The sequence below is a fragment of the Otolemur garnettii genome, unplaced genomic scaffold (assembly GCF_000181295.1).
Source record: "Otolemur garnettii isolate 467f Iridium unplaced genomic scaffold, OtoGar3 scaffold00034, whole genome shotgun sequence".
Taxonomy (NCBI): domain Eukaryota; kingdom Metazoa; phylum Chordata; class Mammalia; order Primates; family Galagidae; genus Otolemur; species Otolemur garnettii.
In genome coordinates this window covers 2883659-2906485 of record NW_003852429.1, presented here as the reverse complement: position 1 = coordinate 2906485, position 22827 = coordinate 2883659, and positions in this window count along the sequence as shown.

The following is a 22827-nucleotide window of genomic DNA, read 5'->3' as shown; positions in this document are numbered from 1 at the left end:
GATTCTCCTTTCCTATTTCCAGCATTTTCTTTGATATACCCCATTTCCAGTATTTTTTAAACAGAAAGATATTATTTTGTATCAGAAGAAAGAGTTGTTTCAAATAAAGTTTCATAAAGGACCTTGGAGTTTTGATGAGTCATGAAGGACAGTGGGAATATGAACTGCTCTTAGTTCCATCAGTGTTAATATCTATGAATATTCCGTCTATTATATTAGTTTTTCTATTATCCAGCAGTGGAATTTACCCACTCATGGCTAAGGTTTTCTGTAATATGGAGATAACTCACTCTGTGTTAACAAAAGGTATCTAATCAGAGAAATATGAAAAGACTTTTCTTTCTGGGCCAGATGAAGACAAATAGCTAACTCTCATTGGATAGTAAAAGAAGAATAGAACGCTAGAAATTAAAGACCACATATTTCAGCTATCACTGACTTGCCTTTATGTTTTCAGTAAAGAAATTTTCCTCCACAGGAAAGTTATTTAGAAAGATTTAAAATGTTCACATCTTTTCATGATTTTGAAATCAGTAGGAGATGCTAGCAAACTGGCACTATTTTATTTTATATTTTTTAAATTTCAGATTAATAGGAGGGTACAAATGATTAGGTTACATTGTTTGCATTTGAGAGGCAAAGTTCAAGCTGTGGATGAACCCTTCACCCAGGGGTCGTGTTTACACTTTCTACTGTGCCCATTAGGTGAGAGCTTACATACCCTGCTCCCTTCTCCTCCTGCCCAGTCTCTCCTCTCCCCTCTCCTGCACTTGAATTTAATTGTGTTTTTTCGCTCATGTGGGTGCGTATGTGTTTTTTGGTCTCATATTACTATTGAGTACATTGGATACTTACTTTTCCATTTGTGACACTTTACTGAGAAGAATGTTCTTCAACTCCAACTCCCCTTGGCTGTTGCAGCAAAACTGAAAATAAATAAATGATACATGATCAAGCTAAAAAGCAGAGGGTACAGCACTTAAAGCAAATGGACAACCTTCAGAATAGGAGAAACGAGTACTATTTAAAGTACTTATAAAGAACTTTCAATTAAAATAAATATGAAAATAGCCTACTGATCTTCTCAATCTTCAAATGAAAAGCCAGTAATAAGTGACAGAGAAGCATGGTTTTTGCAAATACAAATATAAGCGTAAACACGATAACAATAAACATACGATTGTGTACGTATATTTTATAGATGTTGAGAGATGTGTATGTGTGTTTGTGTATTTCCCGTCAATCACACCCAAACTGTAATCAGTGTGTAGCTAAGGTGAAGTGAAGTAAAATGTGCATTTAACCATCTGTGATGAAATTCTCCTAGATTCTCTTAAAATTTTTTTTAGAGATGAGGAAAAGTGTAATGCTAAAATGATAAACACACCGTATTTATAAGCTATGCTTTTGAATAGCTACGATGACAAACTTCCACCTGCTTCTTGCTGAATGTCCTTCTGGTCTGTCTTCATTTTCTGAATGAGCCCCTGGACTACGGAGGCCCAGATAACACGCTCCTGTGCTCTGTCACTTTGTCCTGTGATAAATCATCAGAGGCAGCAGCATTTGTTTGTGCCTATTTAAAAAGGTCTCCTGGGAAAATCTGTGAGAAGAGAAAATGCTGTCAAACTAACTTTTATAACTCCATCTCTTATTTCCACATCTTTTGGTCTTTTAAATGTGCCATCCTGTGTATTACTTGTTTTGGAATAGTGTGAGACTCCACAGCTGAGTTCGTGATGACCTTAGATCTTAAACTCCTATAAGATTAGCTAGAATGAAAAGCAATTAGTGTGTAAATATTTAATGATATAATAGATTTTTTTTTTTTTTTTTTTTTTTGCTCAGACATACTGCCCCATCTATTAAATAAAAGCTGTAGGGAGAGCAATTGTTCTAACTATCCTTCTCCTTCCATATAAAAAGATTGCAGTCAATCTTACCACATCCCTGTATGTGATGAAGAAATTAGAATTTTAAACACATGCATAAAGTTGTAATTAAAATCACATTTTGTGCATTACTTTTTACAGTGCCTTTTACATATTAAGTAATAGTTGGTTATAAAAAGTTAAATACAAAAATGTTCTGTGTCACTGAATCAGTATTTTCTGTTTTAGCCTAGAATTCTACAAATACTGAGGGAAATTCTGAGATTGTCTATCTCAACCACATTATTTTCAAATGAGGAACTGAAGTCCAAAGAGTTATGGGACTTGCCGAAGGTCACCCAGAAAATTAGCACTAACCCCTCTGAAGCTGTGTTTGTTGTGTTTCCTCTGGCGTTTTTTGGATGCATGTGAGTCAAGGATTGAGCCAACTGCCCCATCAGATGGCCACACTAGGGCATCTGGCATATGGAATCTCTTCAGGATACTCAACCTTATTAGTAGAGCTAAATTAGAGATGAAAAAATAAAAAGACAAAAAAAAAATGTGAGAAGGGAACTAGATTTTTTTTTAAATAAGCAAATGCAACAAGGAAAAAATTAAATTAGCCTATACAACCTACACATAGTCCAATCTAATCAACTGATCGATCAAATATTTTTCTGACTCTGGGATACTGAGTGGTGGAAAAATGATCTTGAAGCCTAATCTCTTAGAGTGCTCACTTTGTAACCTATAAGCAACGTGACCTTAAGGAAGTGATTCTGCTCTTCAGAAATTCAGAAATAAGCACTTGGTGGTGACTAGGTGAGATACTGAACAGCACATGGCCAGTTCCTTGATATTAGTTCTTACCTCCTCTTGAGCTGTTCTCTGTGCCGTGGTATGAGGTCGAAATCTGCCATTAGTCAAAGAGACTTTTGTGCAGGATTCAGAGATGGAAAGAGATTTACTATCTGTCATAGCAAAGTCCAATTCACATTTGAACACTGGGTCAGGAAAACCTCCTTTTATACTCAGTAAAAGAAGCACCATTTTGTAACTCCCAATATTTTAAAAATAAACTTTCAGTGACTAAGTCTAGCAGACAGGGTGAGGCTAAGCAAAGCGCGAAACGTGAACCACGCGGGAGTGGGTCTTCTCTGCCCATCGTTGGTCCAGTCCGCCATCCTCTTTCCCCCTGCTAACCCCTCCTTCATTCTCGCCTCTCTTCTTGTATGCTCTCTTTCTCTACCAAAAGCTTATTTACAGGCAGGATCCCAAACCAAATAATCTGGTATTGTTCCGCCCTGGGAACACGTGCATTTTAACAGAAGGTCCAGGGGAAAGGAACTAACCTGAATTGTTAAGGCTCTTGATGGACCTGGTGGGTGTTGCATTGTCTGGTCTTCTCAGTACCTCTGAGTCAGATACAACTACCTCAGTTCTTACCAAAAGGAAATGGAAACAATAGCAAGAAAACATGTGTATAGCACATGAGACCAGGGAGAATGGTGGAAATGTGGGAGTGAGTGAGCAAATCACCTTGACTTTACTAATCAAATCCTGGAAATCTGACCACTAGGGTGGGGTTCGCCTTCATGAGCACACTGTCTTGCTTGGTGTTGGTCTTGCAACTGGGTTGTTTTCTTATTCTTTTTATGCCAGTGGCCCTGGGCTCTGTCATTCCTGAGACCTCCCTTTTCTTCTAAGAACCTTCATTCTTCTAGTCCAATGTTTTTCAAAGGTGGGTATCAAAACTCATGAAAGCATGATTTTACATACCAAATCACTGGCATCATTCCCACCAGTCAATCCCATGCCTTTGTCTCCAGCCAGTTTTGATCCTTGTGTGTTCACAGTTCTGCTTTTAATTCTATAGTATTTCAAATTCTTATATCCCCTTCTCTTTTGCTCTGGTCTTTGATGTAGTCAAATTAAAACTTAATGTGGAAGATAGGCTGCACGATCTTCTCACATCCTTTTCATTGAAGGTGATTCCAATGTGACAATCCCCAAGGACAGGAAAGTGAGAGATGTTCACATTGGGTGTTTGCAAATTTATTCACATTCACCCCACCCCCCTCTTCTAAATAGGTTATCATTGCTACTTTGAAGATATAAAATATGTTGTGATGAAATCGTCCAGTGTATTCTGAACATGAAAGGAGAGAGGATAGTTTAAGAACTACATTTATCAGCTCTCCATTCACAAAATGATAACGTAACAGCCGTTTAGCCACTGTGTAATTTTGAAAAGGCAAAGAAAGTAGACTTCCAACCTGAGAAATATGTTCCATCTATATTTTAATCAGAAACAAATATAAAACAATCTACATTTAAAGAAAAATTTGGTATGTCTAAAATTGTATTCAATGACATTAAGAGCTATTATTTCTGAATTTTTATACAACCCATGTAACTGTATGTGATATCATAGTTTGTAAGCTAAGGAAATACTGATTTTATAGCCTGCTAAGTGGATTTCTCATAGTATCACAGAAGTCTGGGTTGAATATATTCACTCAAGAAGAAACTCTTTTTATTGTACCTGAAGGGTTCTGATGATAGAAACAATATTTTAAGTGAATGAAAACAATTAGCAATAAACTAATTGAGTTCTTTTCAAAGCATCATTATTGAGCCCTTCAGAAACATCTGAGTGTTTGGGAGAAAATCGCTTATTAACTTCTGTCTTTTAATAAGAAGAAAATATTGCAGACATTATTTCATTGATAAGAAGTTCCTGAATAAATAGAGGATAGAAAGGCAGATCTAGGTTTTGAAAATATTCTGCTGCACCATTTTTTCTTCTCTATTCTTTCCTTTCTCTCCCTTTTCTTCCATTTTTTTAATGCCATCCTATATCTTATGGCTGAAGAAATATTTAATATCCTTCAGCTGCATAGAAAATAAAAAGAAACTTCACAATTTCATGATAGTTATGCATTTTTGGTAGCTGGTTTATTCTGGGACTGATGTGTTTGCATAGGATTTGAAGATGCAGGAGGGTCATCACTGGTACTAAAGTACATTTACATTTCTTCGATTTATTATAATTTACAGTAATGTGCAATGTGATAATTATACAATTCTAATTACATAATTTTTTTTTCTTAAATCCTAGTTTGGAGTCTTAAATAACCTCTGAACGGGTTTCATGCTAACCTGTGTTTCTACACTCTTGTTTCAAAACTACCATATCTTTGAACCTAGAATGTTTGCAGTTTATTTATAGTTATGAGACTTTCCCCATTCACTCAAGGATAAAACAAATGGTTTTGTTTAAGTTACTGTGGCACTAAATGTGACTGTAAAGATGTGAGTGATATTTTTAAATATGTACATGCACTTGGGTGTTATGCACTAAGTGATCTTAGAAAGCAGAGAGAAATTGTCACAATTTTACAATTACACAGATCTTCCTAGACCTTGCTACTGCAAAAGCAAATTCTAAGCCATATTTAAAAAAATAAGTATCATTGTTATTATTTGATTAAAAATCTAGCCTACCCTTGAGGGGGTGAGGATGGTCCAAAGAAATACTCTATCTCATTTGAAAGAGCTTTGTAAATCACATAAAGCTATACAAATATGAAATGTCACAGAGTAGAGGAGATTAAAGGATAAATATCCTCTTTGGAAATATTAAAAACTTTGCCTTTGGCTCCTAAAGAAACTTGGAGAACCTCCCAGTGTTCTGAGCTCTAACAACAGCATTATGACCCAGGGAGTGTGTACTTGGATGTAGGCAGCACCTATTTAAAACTTAGTTGATGAAAATATTTATTTATTCGGTTGACTTTACTACTCTGCTTTTATCCATTTCTTGCCATGTCTAACATTATCTTCTATCAACAAATTTTATCCAGAAACGTCTTAGACTGCTAAATATGCTCTTCAATATGTCTTTAAATTTACATTCTCCTAAAATCAGGTCAGAAATTTTTCTCTTGCAAACCAATGATAAGTTGAGCTGAATTGTAGCAAGTTGGTGACTCAGTATTACTTTTTCCCAAGACTTATTATAAATAAGTAATTGAAGTTGTAGTAAAAATTATATGAAATAGATTCAAGTTTGTGATTTGTGGAGTGTGTGGAGTACAGAAGGGTCATTAACTGGAGCCGGCAAAACAGGGGTAGGCATGGAACAGAAGCCTAGAGAAATGGTGTCTAGAATGGCAGGGAGGATGACTCTGCTGGTTTGGGGTGTGTTTGGACAGACAATAACATCTGGAGAGTTTAAAAATGGTGATTTAAATAGACTACCCACAGATCGTTTGGTTAATTGAAAACTGATGAGAGAACAGGTTTGATGCTCTATTGTTTCCGGATTTGTAAAAATGGATTTTTGTCTTACTACTATTTGCTGGTAAATGAGTCTGAGTCGACTGTTAGAAGTCATTTCAAATTCTTCTGAAAAAATTTTTTTTTTTAAAATTTCAGGAGCTGTGTGTCTCTTTTTCTTATTCTGTGACTTTGCATTAATTGTATACTCTGTCTATGGACTGGATGTGATATTTAATAAAAGCTGAAGTATCTGCTCTTAGATACAGGTGTAGACATATCCTCCTATCAGTGTCTACTGAGGCAACTTATCACAGCTGGGGAATCAGGGACTGTGGCTTAGCACCTGTGCTACTGTGCAACTAGGAACTGGGCTGAAGCCTCCCAGTATATCTGAGGATACTCGTGGAAAGCTTAGAACTGAATAGATAGCCAATTGTTTGCTCAACCTCAGGCTTTAAAAGAAAGTAGCAAATAATATTTATAAAATGGTGACTATATCAGTTTTGCCAGAAGAAAATGACAAATATTCCTTAAAATTTTCCACTAATTAAGAGCTTTATTGGAGATATTTCTGACAAATATTCCTTAAAATTTTCCACTAATTAAGAGCTTTATTGGAGATATTTCTAAAGCATGTGTATGCTTTGCAACATAGCTACATCTATTAGGTAAAGAGAGAGGTGAGAACACAGCCACAATACCAAAGATACATTCTTCAATATAATGGAATACAGGTCAGGTGCTACTAAAATACTCGGTAGCTTTAAGGGTTGTCAGTGGCTACGTTACAGTCAATAAAAATTATCAGGCTCCTTCAGTAAAATTATGGGAAATGCCCTTCAGAAACCTACTCTATCACTTACAGGCTTTGAGTAATTTCTTTCCATAGCTTGCAGAAATGGAAGTCTCTTGAAAATGCATGCATATTACTTGCCATGATGTGCTTTGATTCACTTAATGGCATTCTAATTCTAGTACTTTAAGAAATATATTAGAACCTCTCTAAGTTGACCACACCAGGGGACTGTACCAAACTTATTAACATACAGAGATGGTCAACGTAAGGAACTAGGCCTACCGTACTGATATGTACATGTGGTACATGTCCAGTCCACAGAAAATTAGGTCATCGGTGGCCAGTGTAGGGAGGTGGTCAACTATGGAAGTTCTACATGTACTGTTTTCATTGTCCGACAAATACATCTTCAAATGAACACATTTTTAAGATCAAAAAGAACAGGTTCGGAAGTGAGAAAAACAATTACAGATAACATCCAATTCTTCTTATACACAGCCATTTCCATTCTCTTCACATTCTCACATTTCATATATTAGAATTTAAGAAGGTTGAAGTTAGATTCAAAGGAGACATTTTAAAGGAGTCTATCATTTACACATTGAGTTTTAGGGACTTCATGAACATTCCCACTTGGCTTCTAAGACATTAGGGTGGCATACGTTTCCATAAATATGATTGTTACATACAAAAAAGATGTCTTATTCTAGGCAGAGAAATCGAGAAGACTGCAGTAAGGTGTATCAGGACGGAGAGTCTGGTCACCAAAGCCACGGAAGTAACATCGCCACACTCATCACAGTGACCGCCGTAGACTCAGCGGCCGCCGCACACCCCGCTCCGGTTGTGTCGAACGCTCTGCCGCTGTCTGTCTGAAGGATCCGCTTCACATCGCTGAAGTTCAAGTCGTCGGGCATCCCTGCGGAGGCAAATGAGAAGCTCGGGATGAGGCACCGCCGCTACCTCACCATTGCATGCCCAGGTCAGCTCTGAAACCCAAATTGTGGACACCGGGACTGTTTTAAGAGCCTTCTCTGTGTCCATCCAACTCTCAGTGACTAATGAGCCCCAGGCCCGCCCACCCTACTTCAACTGGAGTGTTTAGACCAGATGGAATCATCAGAAATATCATTAGAACAAAGCGGAAAGCTTCCTAACTTTTAAAAGCTTTTGGAACATTTCTCCACCATTGATTGGTAAAAAGGGAAAGAGATTTAATTAATTAAAAGGTCCCGAGGTATGGCATAATTGCTTGGCCCAGAGACGTACCAACTGCCATTAACTGAAAATGCTTTTCGTGAAATTAAAACCAGATAAGGGGAAATAATTGAATAGGATATTTTTTAAAAGTAGAATTTCTACAGAACATATTTTGCATGAGAATAAAGTAGGTGTGGGGCCTTTTTAAAATTTATATTTTATCTTAAAGTGACAAATTATAATTATGCATTTCATGTGATATATTATTTTAATATATGTATACAATGAAGAATGATTAAATCAAGATAATTAACATTTCCATCACCTTACATACTGATTTTTTGTGTGTGTGGAGAACACTTGAAATTTAATTTCTTTGCAATTTTGAAATACACAATACGTTATTATTAACCATAGTCACATGCTGTGCAATAGTCTCAAAAACTTATTCCTCCTGCCCAGCTCAAATTTTTTATCCTTTGCCCATCCTTTCCTCATTCTTCTTCAACCCCACCCCCTGGAAACAACCTTTCTATTCTTTTTTTTTTTTTTTTGAGACAGAGTATCACTTTATTGCCCTCAGTAGAATGCTGTGGTGTCACAGTGCACAGCAACCTCCAACTCCTGGGCTTAGGTGATTCTCTTGGTTCAGCCTCCTTAGTAGCTGGGACTACAGGCATCCACCACAATGCCTGGCTATTTTTTTCTTGCAGTTTGGCAGGGGCCAGGTTTGAACCTACCACCCCCGGTATATGGGGCCAGAGCCCTAAGCACTGAGCCACAGGCGCTGCCCTCTATTCTTGATTTTTATGAGTTCAACTGTCTTAGATTTCACATACAAGTGAGATCAGGCATAGTATTTTAATTGGAAACATGTATCAAAGAACAGTTGTAACAAATGCTAAATTGTACTTTTTATACACATACACTACTGTGGATGAGAGGCCATAGACGTCTGTCAACTTATAAGATAATTTATTAGTGGACTGGAGATTGAAGTTAGAGATAAAGTGTTTGATTTAATAAAAAGAAAAAGGCAAAGTCATGGTTCAAGATCCAGTCCAGATCCGGTTGTTATTCCTGTATAATATGAAACTGTGAAACCTGACAAGCTGGAGAACAGAACAGCCTGAGCAGTAATTGGGATGAAGTAATTGCTTTCTTAAAGAAGTTCACCTGCTATGACATACGTAGTTTGATTCACTCACTTATCACTTATTATCTGGAGTCACCAGTGTTCTGACCACATGACTGTCTGAATTATCTCGTGGCATACACTATCAGTCACAATTAATAGATTTAAATTCACTGTTATTACAGCCACAAATATTGACACTGTAATTATAGTGAGACCAAAAAAAATAAGCTTTACATAAGGAAAAGTCAATAGTTATGTAATTAGGTCAATACATATATATAATTCAAAAGGTAAAGCTCTGTCTCATCCAGGATGAGAGCATTCAAATGAAGCAATGCTCTCCTGACCTGACATATTGATTTCACAGCCCGAGCTCTGGCATTATTATTCATTGTTTGGGTACTTGTTTTGCCCGTCTGTGTCATTAGGCATGAGGAATAAACTAGTGATTTTTTTTTTTTTTTTAAATAAAGAGTGTGGATATTTTAGTCATGGTTTTATAACAGAGCTTAACAAGAAGGTATGATGGCTCTGAGCAATTAAAAAAGTAAAATAAGAACCAAACCAAAGGAAAAAAACACCTCTTTTTTCCAAGATAACTAAGTAAATTTGAATTTTAAGAATTTATTTTCCTTACTTAAGCGTTGTGAATTGGTGTTTGGATTGGATCCACGAGTAACTTTTTCTTATACTTTGCTGAGCTGGCTTTTCCTTCAGTGTTCATCATGAGTCAAACTGGTTTAGGTTCAGGGGATACCACAGTGAGTAAAAATAAGGAAGTGGAAAGTTGGTGAATCTTAGGTCTGCAGTGCCAGGCAGAGGCCTGCGAGTTTCAATAGATGTCATTTTAACATCTGAGGTAGAGATATAACTAATACATATAACAGTTCTAAGGATCATGGCTCTCGAGTAAGAAGTATATTAAAAAAAAATTCAAGATACCATTAGGAGCCTGCAGTCATGGTTGCAGTTACAGGTCAAATCACAACCTGGCCTTGACATCTGTAAAAAAAGTTTGCATGCCAGAGAGGTTAGTTCTTGTGGTTATTTGATGCAATGATTGTTTTCATAAAAGAATTTAATTAGCTGAGCTATAAATTATACCAAAGCTTAACTGAAGACTCATAAAAAAATAGTTTGGGAATTTATTACATGAATATGAGTACAAAGTACTTTTTGAATAATCTTTCATATGCATAATAGCAACACACAAAGGTGCCAATAAATTTATATTTCTGCCCTTGACGGCTTATGGTCGGGTGGGAGAAGATGGGCAGTTGTGTTACAAAAAAATCTAATATTAAAAGTTGGGTACATGCCTGAAGACTGGTGCTATGAGGCATGTAAGCGGGATGTAACTCGGGGAAGGGAGGGCCCCACTGAGGAGGTGGGGTGTCAGTTGATTTATTTGGCAACATCTGTAGAGTGCATGCTATTGTGTCAGGTACTATTCCAAGTACTTCATAAATATTAACTCATTTAATTTTTACTACGGTCCCGCACAGTAAACAGTGTTATTATGCCTGCTTTTATAAATAAGGGAACGGAGGTGCTAGGAGGTTAAGTAACACATGAGTAGCGGAGCCACGTGTGAAATCCAGAACTCTAAGCCAGTCTGTGTTCCCTGCACCTGCCGACTGATTCCAAGTGCTCTGCTGGGCACTAACAACCTCATGTTTAAGGGGGTTGCATCAAAGGGCATTAGAAGATTTCATTCTTCTTCCTTGACATCTGGGATGGCTGATTACATGCTCTTTGGGGTACAAATCAAGCAGCTGGAACTATTCGGAGGTAGAATACATATGCGTGAATAAATGATATGAATGTGAAAGGATTACATCTTCTTTTCATTATGTAAATACTGGGCTTTTTCATGAGGCAGGAGAATATGTGTATTTTTCTCTTTCTCTGTTTCATCTATCTATATATTTTAAAAATTCTCTTAAGATTAGCTAAGGAAAGACAATCGTATATCAAGATAATTTGTTCTTTCCATTTTTAATGAAGAAAATTGCATGGACCAGAATCTATTCATTTTTACTTTGCTCACCCATTTACAAAATCCCTTCACGACTAACTCTGGTTCAGGTACTGTGCTAGAGACTGGATATATGTGGATAGCACGCATTTCTAGGCTTCTTCTTTATTCTTAGGTAAGTAAAACAAACAAACAAAAAACAAAAGAACAAAAAAGACCCAAACACCTATCCTTTTCACCATTCCAATGGTGAACATATAGGGCAGATTTATATGCTGGGAGCAGGGCTATCAATCATTATTTAAATTCAACACTAAGGTAACCGTGAAGTCAAAATAATTTATTTCTAGAAATGAGTTGTTTTCAAGGTAGCTATAGTCACGGCATCTCAAAAAATGTCTATTACATGGGATCCTTTTAACGTCCATTGTTGAAGAAGTAAATGGGATGGTGACTCTCATTGTCACAATGCATGAGTCTGGTGGAGTTATTTTTCCTCGTCCTAAAGATCAAGAACAGGGACAGAAGAAGTAATTTACCCAAGATAGTGTAGCTGTAGCTGAATCCCAATTGTGTCCCATTCAAATGTGGTTTTCACGTATCCCAGGACCCTGCTGTTTGCCACCACACATTCAAAACACTGAACTTGAAATCAAATTCTATATTGGCTACAGTCATGGCTTTAGCTATATCCCCCATTTTACAAGACTTTCTAATGAGAGGATTTGTAGTGAGGGGAGAAGGTTGCTGACTAAATGAATATTAAAATAAATAAGTTAGACTTTATCCACAGCAGTCTCTAAAGTAAACGTCTGTAGAACTAAGAATTAAGTATAAATAATGGGGAAGTAAATAAAATGAATTGGTTGATAATTTTATTTATATAGAGATAGGGGAAAATCCTATGGATTTTAGGGCAAAGTCTATATAAAGAAAAAATTACTAGTTTGACTTCATTAAAAAAAAGAACCTCTGTACAAACCAAACACCATAATGAAAGGGGAAATATATATAGAAATGTGGAGAAAATATTGCACTGTAGTTTGTAGTAAGAGGATAATACTTTTAATACAAAAAAGTTCTTATAATCCATATGAAAATCACAAATATCCCATAGAAAAGTAATAAAATGTATTTATATGACAAGTTAATTAAAAAAATTAAAAGCTTTCTTTACTGGAAAACAAATAAATACCAATTATGCAGAATTGGATATCCATCACCTATTGTTCTGTTGACAGAGCAGGATAGAGAGGAGGAAGGACCAGTATTGACAAGCATACAGCTCTTCACTGGGGGCATTTGCCAGAATGTATCAAAAGTCTTTTAAATGTACCTTTACCTAGATGCAAAAGCTCCAGCTTTAGGAAGCAATTCTATGTGGATAATTAGGAAAACGTGCACATATTTATTCACAAAATGTTAACCTGTGCATTGTTTGTAAAAAATTATAAGCAAATCAAGTGTCTATTAGTAGGAAGTTGAATTAAGGACATTAAGGTACATTCAATTATTTTAAAATACTTATGTGATCTTCATCATTCTTTTACCTCCAATAGTCTGTGGTCTATGATTGTGTTTCCTTGATAGGGGCCCCCTCATTACTTTAACTTAGTAAGCATTTAGTAATGATTAAGTGAATGAATAAATCAATAAATTTCAAGGCTGAGAATTACGAAGTAATAACAATATATTTCAATCAACAAATCCAAGGCTGAGAATTACAATGTAATAATAATATATTCTCTTAATATAAAGGCAAAAATTATAGTGCTATGACTCAGAATGTAAAATTAGTGATTATAACTAGATGTGAATTTAGAATTTTACATTTCATAAGAAAAGTAGCAGATGTAACCAAAAAGATCCATTATAAAAAAATGACCAGAGTTTTCTGAATAAAATTGCTAAGGATCTTGTTATGCTGAGTATGAACTATTACCTGGGGTCACTACTTAAGTCCTGTCATTTTTACCAACATCAGCTACATATACAGGGTGGCCCTAAAGTTTGTGTGACTATTTAAATTGCACACAACCTTTATGGCCACCCTGTATTTTGCTTGGGCTTTAGGTAATCTATCAAATTTGGAATGGATCAGCATAAATGTTTGCAGAATGTTGGTGATAAACTATATCAGTTCCCATCTCTTAGGAAATAGGATTGATAGGTACCCCGAACATAGCAGGTCACTTGACTTCAGGATAGCTAAGTTCTTTTCCATTTTTCCATGGAGATTTCCATATAACTCAATAACCAAAGCAGAGTGGATGTGTAGCTGAAGAGACAAGGTCCCTGGTGACTCTAAAGCCTTATGCACACACAGAGCTGAAGGCCACCTCTGTGATTTGCTGCTTGACTTCTAGATATTCTCACTAACCCATGGGACTGTCCTCCTGGCAGCCCTCTTCCATTCTTCCTCTGTCCTGGCCCTCTTCCTCTGTCTTGGTGGCCCAGAGGTGTCAGATTTAATTAGAGTTCCTTTTGTTGCTCTTTATATCTCATAACAATCATTAGCCTTCCTTTTTTGACAAATTATATAATAATGATGAAGGAATCCAAATTGCTAATGTGTGGAACAATGGATTAAGAAAGGTAATGATTCTGACTATAAACCAAAGCTTAAAATAGTATGATTCAGTGCGACATTGCAGCTCTGAGGAATGTCAAAGATTATTAGCATTTATTTGATGCCATATCAAATAAATTACTGTGGCTACTCCAATAATTAATAATAAATAGATTGTTTTGCTGAATGGAAGTTTAACACGGGGAGAGTATTCGGATCTTTGTCAGTTCCTTATGCTGTATTTCATTCTGTAATGATAAATATCAATACAGAATTCCACACAGAGTTAAACACTATAGAAGAAATAAGGATGTTTTTAATGGAGTCAAAGTCCTCGAACAATTCTAAAAGCAGTATTAAGGATTAGACTTAAAATCCAAGAAACTGATCCTAAAATGAAAGAGTGGGGTTGAATTTATGTTGGTGATCAAAATAATTGACAAACATCAAAGCAACTGCATATGCACATTGCTTGAAAAAAATGATAACTTAAGGTATTAAAATCAAGAGGTAATTCTAACAGTTGGAAATAATTGTTTAAATATTCTAACATACTTGTATGGTTTAGGAAGAAGTGTGAACTCTTAATTAACTTCAGGTTTTGTCCAGACAAAAATGCATTTCAATGAATATTAAAAATTCAAGACTCAGCACTTAAAGAATTAATGTGGAATATATATTTGTAATCCACCGAGGAAAGAGGATTAATGAAATCTAATAGAAGTCCAGAAGACTTGAACAAACAAAAAAGCCTGGTAAGTTGAAAGTACAAGATCAGATATTAAAACCCTATGCAAATAATTTAGTAATCCTAAATGAAATGAATGAAATCAAATTAGGAAACAGACACTCGATTTGGATTTTTAAAAACCTAGCAACACACCCACATGTCACGATAAAGAAAGGGTGAGAGGCTTAGAAAAAATGTCCTCAAAGAACCCAAACATAGCTGATGTCATTACATTAATAAAAGATAAAATGGGCTTAAAGTATTCAAATAGGTAAAGGAGGTGATCATGTAATAACAAAAGAAGGAATCCAACACATAATATACCATTCTAAGTGAACTTCAGCATATTCTGAAGTTCACAGTCAGTGTGAGGATTTTAATACCATGGTCTTAGTATTTGATCTTTGAAGCAGAGGACTGAGTGAAGATGTAGATGACTTGGTAGCCAGAATCACTTGGGGGAAGAAAGGGAACTCCATTGCCTTCCCACCCCAATGCAGTACCCCTGTCACATGGCCTTGGCCCATTTTGCTTCACCTAAGAGGAGGACAGATTGCTCTGGTCAGTTAACTCTGGAAGAGAGAGCCCAGTAAGCTGAGTTGATCCTCTCATCTTTTGGATTTGCCTGCCTATAACGAAGGTACACTCTACCCTGGTCTTTACCATGAAGTAACAAGAGTGCACTCTGTTCCTCTGGGGAAAAGCTGTGATTGTTTTCAGCTATGCTTGTGACTTGAAGACAGACCTTAGTGAAATATTAGGCATCCTATGAAAAGACACAAATCCAGCTTTTCATGGTAAAATAGCTGATTTTTTTCATCTAACACGTGTACTTAGATTTTAATGGTCTCTAACTTCAAAAGAAGATAAAAGGAAAGTTTCTTACTGTACCAACTTCTAATAAATAGAAGCCTTATCTGATAAATAAATACATGTAATATATGTGGTTTTCATAGATACCATCACCACAGCTGATGATTAGTGGATATAGCACATAAACACGCTTTTAAAGCACACATAAAATATTTACGAAGGAGACCACATATGAAGGCACAAAGCAAATACTAGCAATTAACAAACAATTCTCACACAAGGAGTATGGATTCTTTACCACCACACCATAAAATTAAAAGCCAGAACTAAAGGAAAATGATGCTCCTTACAGTAACTTCATCTGAGGACACAAAAGAAGATGGAAATAAGAGGAGAGATGTATCAAGTTTAGGAGTGAGAAGACCCAAGTGTACATACTGTCTCTTACACTGAGTTCGGAGATTTAATTATATCAGGATATCCCTTGATGTGGGTCTATTCAATCCTTGGTGCCCCGCACTCAGTGGGATTTTTCCGTCTAGAAACACATATCTATGTATGTGGGTTACTGTTCTTGAATTCTTTTATTATTCTCTAGGTGTCCAAAATTTCCATTATTTGAACACCAGATTTCCTGGAGGGGTTCTCTTTTTCTAGTTTCCATCATTTTACTTTACGTCCTGGGAGATTCCCTCACTTAACTCTTAAGTCCTTCGTTGCCTTTTTCATGGATTTTAAGTTTATTAGACCCTTTTCCCTCAAATAGAACGTTAATTTTTCTTCTTGTATGTTTAAATCTTCTCAGGCTTTATTAAAATGCAAATGGATGTACAGAAATCCCTCCTGATTCTGGCAGGATCCATTCCAAGACCCTCAGTTGATGCCTGCAACTTCAGATAGTATTGAGCCCTTATATATCCTGGGTTTTTTACACATATGCACCTGCATTAAAGTTTAATTTATAAATTAGGCGCAATAAAAGTAATAATAATGATAAACTATTCCAATAGACTGTAATAAGAGTAACGTGAATATAGTCTCTCCCTCTCTCTTTCAAAATATCTTCCTACCCCATACCCACTTATTTTGGACTGTGTTGGACTGTGGGTAAGTGAAACCACTGTAACCGAAACTATAGCTAAGGTAGAAACAACTATATTTTAAAGTCTTATTCTCTTCAGAGTCCTGTTTCATGCAGGTTGTCTTTTTTCCTGCTTGTGGAGATGACTCTTTTTCATGATACATACTTAGATCAGTTGAACTCTCTGGTTCTGACTGTAGGCTAAGATTTAAGAGTAGAAACTGAACACCTGATTGGAACTCGAGGTGTGTGAGTGGAGCTCACCAAAAGATAGACGAGTATATTCTGACTTACAGGTTTATTTGGGAACTTCTAATTAGCCAGGATAGGGTAGGTCAGGCTAGAAAAATAAATGCCTCCAAAACATTAGCAGCAAGGGCCCCTGCTCTCTAGTATAGCTAGGTATTTCCCTCCCTGGGGGTGGGGGCAAAATGGCAATTAAGAGTTTCCATCTGGAGTGGACATGTATCATCTCTGCGCACCTGTTCATTGGCCAGAGCTAATCACGTGAGTATTGCTAACATTAAGGGGCAGAAATATTGTCATAAACGTGCTTAATCTAGTGGTCGTCTTGGCATCCATATTTAGGCTGGACATATGTTCTTCAAAACCCAGAAGCACCTTCGACCCAGCTGCAGCCCCCCCTCCTCGTATGGCCACTGGCAACAGAGCCTGCTTTTTCTCCCTGCCTCCCTGATTGGAAACACAGCACATCCACAGCTGCCAACTGTGGGAAAACTAACGGGTGAGCCAGAGCCATGTAAATAAGTCCCCTGTTCAATGAGGGTTTTCTTTATGCCAGCAGATTTTCCCAGGGTGCAATGTCATGACTGCCTATAGATCCAGCTACTTGGGAGGCTGAGTTAGGAGGATCTCATGGGGCCAAGATTTTAAGGCTAGCCTGAGCAATATACAAAAACAAATAAACAAACAAACTATAAACTATCTAATCCACAATGCCCAGGGAAAAGCCTGAGAGACAGACCAGCTAAATAAAGGCCCAGTCTCTCTCTCACTCCCATACTGGTTGGAGTTCCTGACAATCCCGGACTTCCTGTTGGTCTCTCGCTGGCACTCCTAACCTCTCCAGGGCCTGTGAGTGTTAAGTAACTTCTGCTTCATGCATTTTGTTTCAACCTCTCATTGTATCTTACCTGACACAGACATGGGAAATTCACTTTCCCTCTAGCCAGGCATCTCCAAGAGAGTGACTGTCTTGGCTTATGATCATTCTTGAGAGGGAAAGAGAGATCTTAAGACCAAATTAGAAAGTAAACATAACAGTCAACATTACAATAGATGTGCTGTCCAACAATGTACACAAAGGGAGAAATGCAGAGACATTGCAGATCCTAAGGCATGTCTTATACTCCTTTCATTATCTGTTTCCTCTTAAACTGGGCAGATGCTGAGATTCCAACATCTTATCTGTGAGTAACACCCTGGCTGCAAGAACTCAGGGAGCCAAGTGGGTAAAGCAGACTAGGGGGAGAGTGTAGGTCTCGGCCTTCATTATACGTATGATACGTTAGTACATAGCTTTGTTAATCCTCATTCTTTCACAACAATATTCTCCCTTCCACTGGGCTCCTTAGTCAAGAGACCCTTTCCACGATGGCAATGCCTTTATTGTACTGACGCCTAGATGAGGCAGACCCCTATTCATTTGGAGCAGAAGAAGAGATCATTGCATTTTACAGCTTTAGGCTAATCTTTTGTTCAACAGACCCCTCTACCCCGCTACCAAAGGGTGACTGATACTTCTATTCCTGTACTGTGCCTGTAGTTCCTGAGGATTCTATAGACCAAATTGGGTTGGTTCTCTGCTCTCCCCAGTGCTGTGACAGAGTTGGTTTTCTTGGGCATCCTATGTTAGGTACCACTTATCCATCTGCTTCCCAGCTTCCAAATGTTACTGCTTCTGTTTCCTCTGCTCTCAGTAATATTTTATTTTTTTGTAAAAAAAAAAAAATTCCCATACTGTATTTTAGTGGGATTGTAGGAGGGGACAAAATTAAATGTGTTTGATCAATCTGTCATCACAGTGGCGACTTGCTGCATATTTTCAGTGTGTGGCCACTGAAGTTCTGTCCTGACTCCCTGAGATGTCTAAGGCAGGGCTGTCATTCAGTTCACTCTGGCCTGGTTGACGTCAAGGTCTGCTCTGATTGGTCAGTGTCCCTGCTGTAGACACTAATTATTTCTGGTAATCATCCCTGAGTTGAGGACTGTTTTTTTTTTTTTTTTATCACAATATTGAACATTGTTCTATTTCAGAGAAACTAGTAAAACATTCCTCTTAACTAATGACAAATAGTGCAAAACCACCTACTTCCTTACAGCTGAATAATTAAATGTACATTGGAGGACTGTTGTTTCGCCTCTCCATTGTCTAATCCAGGGTATGTTGGCTGGATAATCTTACGAAGTTCATTTAATGCACACGAAGAAGGCCTAGCTGACTGCAGAGCCACAGGTATAATTGGAATACTGAAGATTGCTACCTTTTGGGTCCCTTAAATATATTTTTTTTATTTGGACTTTTCTGTTGAGTCCATAGTGCATACCTTTCAGATAATGGATTGAACATTGATTGAACAGATGTCATTTTTACTTACTAGTATTTGTTGAAAATTAGCTGCAGGGGAAAAAATGTGTACACTGATCAGAAGGCATCTTTTCTCCCAATGAAATGTGAAAATTACCTTTCAGACAAAATTTGCCTCTGTTTTACTTCAGTGAGTGAAGAATATTAAGTAGCTAATCCTTCGAGCCTAAAAAATTGTCAAAATGTCTAAGAATGTTGTGTAAGAGAGATTGTAAAACGTATTCTATTTATTAAAATGAATTCTCTAGGCTTACAGACCCTATCCATCAAGTATTTCATAAATTAATATATATAACTTAATATTTCAATATCTACGTGTTTAGTATAAATTCTTTTTAAAAAGAAATTTTATTGGCCCAGGGGATTGTTAAACACAATATAGAGAAATTTCCACTGCCAGCATCCCTGAGAAGAATATCACTGCTATTATGAAAAGCAGAAGAATGAAGTAGATGCTGAAAGTGACAGGATCAACTTGCCTGACCCAGTGTGGAAATTTTTCTCATTCTCATGTTCTTCTATTTCCTGGAATAAGTAACATTCCTACTCATCCTTTCACAAACTCACAATTCATTTTCCTAAAGTGTCTAATTCCGTGTGACGTAAGAGAATGCAATACATAGTATTCCTGTTAGTGTTAGCTTTCTTGTGTAGACCAAAAATAATCGCGTCAGCCTTTTCCGTCCTTGTCCCTAAACATTTTCTAATTATAACACTTATGTGTTTTACCCAAGTGTCTATATGTTTTTTTTCTTATCAGCATTATTCAGTTTTAATTTGTGTTTTTCATGTGTGTGTATGTATGTATGTACATACGTTTTGTCACTTACATTTGCGTTCTTACATTGATCTTATCTGCTTGATTTTAAGCCCCTCCAAGTTATGAGCTTATTTTCTCCTGTTTTCTATTCCTCGAGCTTATAAGTAGCTATTGCTATTACGCTATAATTAGGAGGTGACTTTTAAAATATATGATTTACTAAAAATAATTTTGATATGTAAATAAGCATGTAACTCCTTTTCTTAATTTATTTAAATTAAAGTTAAATAAACATGGAATGTATGTCAGAAGGCATAAGTATAGTAGAAAGGGGCTGGAGTCAAACCTCAGAACCCTTAGAAAATTCTTATACTCATTGAAATTCAGTTTATTTATCTATACTTTTCCATAATAAAAAGGCCTTCTTCTAGAATAGATGTGAAAATTAAATAAAATCATAGACACAAAAAATATTTTTGGTATGTTTACATAGGACAGAAATGTGGTTATTACTTAAATACTGGAAGCCCAGGCATGCATAATGAATTGATGAGCAAAATTCAGTTGGATTGTAGGTGACAGAGCCAGAGATCAGAAACCAGTGTTCTGACTCTTGGTCTAGACCTAGGGACTCACCGCTGTAGAATAAATTATCTGCTATTACAAAAGCTAGTCAGTGACATTGTATAATGTAAATTGGAACCAAATAAGTTAGAAAGAATTTCCTTATCATCACAGAATTATTGGCACAGAGACAATTCAATTAATTATGCTTATAGATACTTAAATTTGAAAGTTTAACAAAGGTGATTCTTTGTTTTGTGTGTAGGGGTAGGGTGAGCCCTTATGTAGTTGGCACTTGATACAATCAATACATTTTTACAAAACCCAGGCTCAATGAACATTAGCTGTATATAAAAGAAAAAAATACATCTTGCTCCATTTGAGTTGGGCAAGATATACATATTTTTTTCTCTTGCACATAGCTAATGTTTATTGAGCCTGGATTTTGCCTAACTCCAGTGAAAACAGCCCACATCATGAAGTCTCAAAGCTGTACAGGCTGGCGTGGATGTGGAGAGAAGGGAACACTTTATCTCTGCTGATGGGACTGCAAACTAATATGACATTTTTTGAAGGAAGTATGGAGAATCCTCAAAGAACTCAAATTAGACCTCCCATTTGATCCTGAAATCCCATTACCAGGCATTTACCCAGAAGAAAAAGAAAAAAAATCATTTTATCAGAAGGACATTTATACTAGACTATTCATCACAGTTCAATTTATAGTCACCAAAATGTAGAAACAACCTAAATGCCCACCAAACCAGGAATGGATTAACAAGCTGTGGTATATGTTTGCCATGGATACTATTCAGCCATTAAAAAAGAGGGAGGCATTATATCTTTTGTATTAACCTGGATGAAGTTGAAACACATTCTTCTTAGTAAAGCATCACAAGAATGGAGAAGCAAGAATCCAATGTACTCAATTCTAATATGAAGACAGTATAAGATCTAATACAAGGTGGCGGGTAGGGGAATGAGGGAGCAGGGAAGGGGAGGAGAGAAGGGGATGGGGGGTTATGGTGTATGGCACACCTCTTGGGGGCAGGACATAATTATAAGAGGAACTTTATCTAACACATGCAATCAATGTAACCTAATTCTTGGTACCCTCAGTGAATCCCAAACAATAAAAAAAAAAAAATACATCTTATTGCTACATATCCAACCTCCGCATTTTCCTATAAAAACAGTTCACCTGTTCCCAGAGAATTTGTATATAACTAAGTTTTCCCACAGGTTTCCCGTGGAACTCTGCTCCCTGACGTTGAGGAGGGTATGGGACCTCTTTGCAAAGCTGAAGTCTATTATTTCAAGAGTATTCTAATGTTAACAAAGAAAATTGGCTAAGTGAATGGCATTGTTTTGAAAAAGGGGTATTTTCATCACAGAATTAGGCGTGGGGAAACCATTTCCAAGTATGGAATCCAGGGAGAATGTGTCCATGAAAGTGGGATTGGAGGATGAGACCCAATGGAATGTTAGGAAACGGTTCTCCATCAACCCCTCCCAGTAGCACAAACATGTCTCTGCCTATGCAAAGAGGGCCATGGTTGTAATTGTTCTATTGCAAGAGGGGTGAAACTGATGTGTGAGTATTAAAAATGCAAGAATTTAAGGTAGATGTTTTTAGTTTTAAATAATAATACATAGTATATGTGCCTTTTCAGAAAAAAATGGACACTTCAGTTTTTTTTTAAATTTCCTTGGATACATGAAGCAAAATTCAAGCAGCTTGTGCACATACAGCTTTTAGATGTTATCTCTGTATTAGTTAAAACAAATGTATTGTCTGAAGACTCACAACGAGATGGTACCATCGCATAGACGAGAAAGGTCACCAGCTCTCTCTAGTAGCGGCTTGTGGATAGAATACTAAAGCTACGACACAGACTGAAGTGACCTGGGATGGTGCTGCTCTATTTTCAACACATTCTGTGGTTCATAAATAGAGCCGTGGTTGTGGATATGAGGTAGGATTGCAAAAATCATTTCAGCAATGGGATTCAATTAAATTAAGAGCAAAACAAATCCCATGCTCAATACCAAATTTATCCCCCAAACAAAATTTATACTTTATTAAATTATTGTCTTGAGACTGCGTCTGTCTTCCTATATAAAGCATGTATATGAGTCTATGAGTTTCTTAATATTGTTTGTAAAACTCTCAGCCGTTTTAAATGGAAAAAATTTATATTATATATATGTGTTGTGTATGTGTGTGTGTATATATATATTTCCCCAGTATAGTAAACTAATTTTAATTACAAAGTTACTGATTACTGATTTAATTATAATGTTAGTCAAATACACACAAATGTACAACTCTGTGTCTATATTCAGTATTGTTTAAATGCAGGTAGGCCGGGCTACAGGCAGTGTTTTTTTATTTTCTCCCTTTCTCTTTTAGTCTGTTAGGTGTCTGTTAC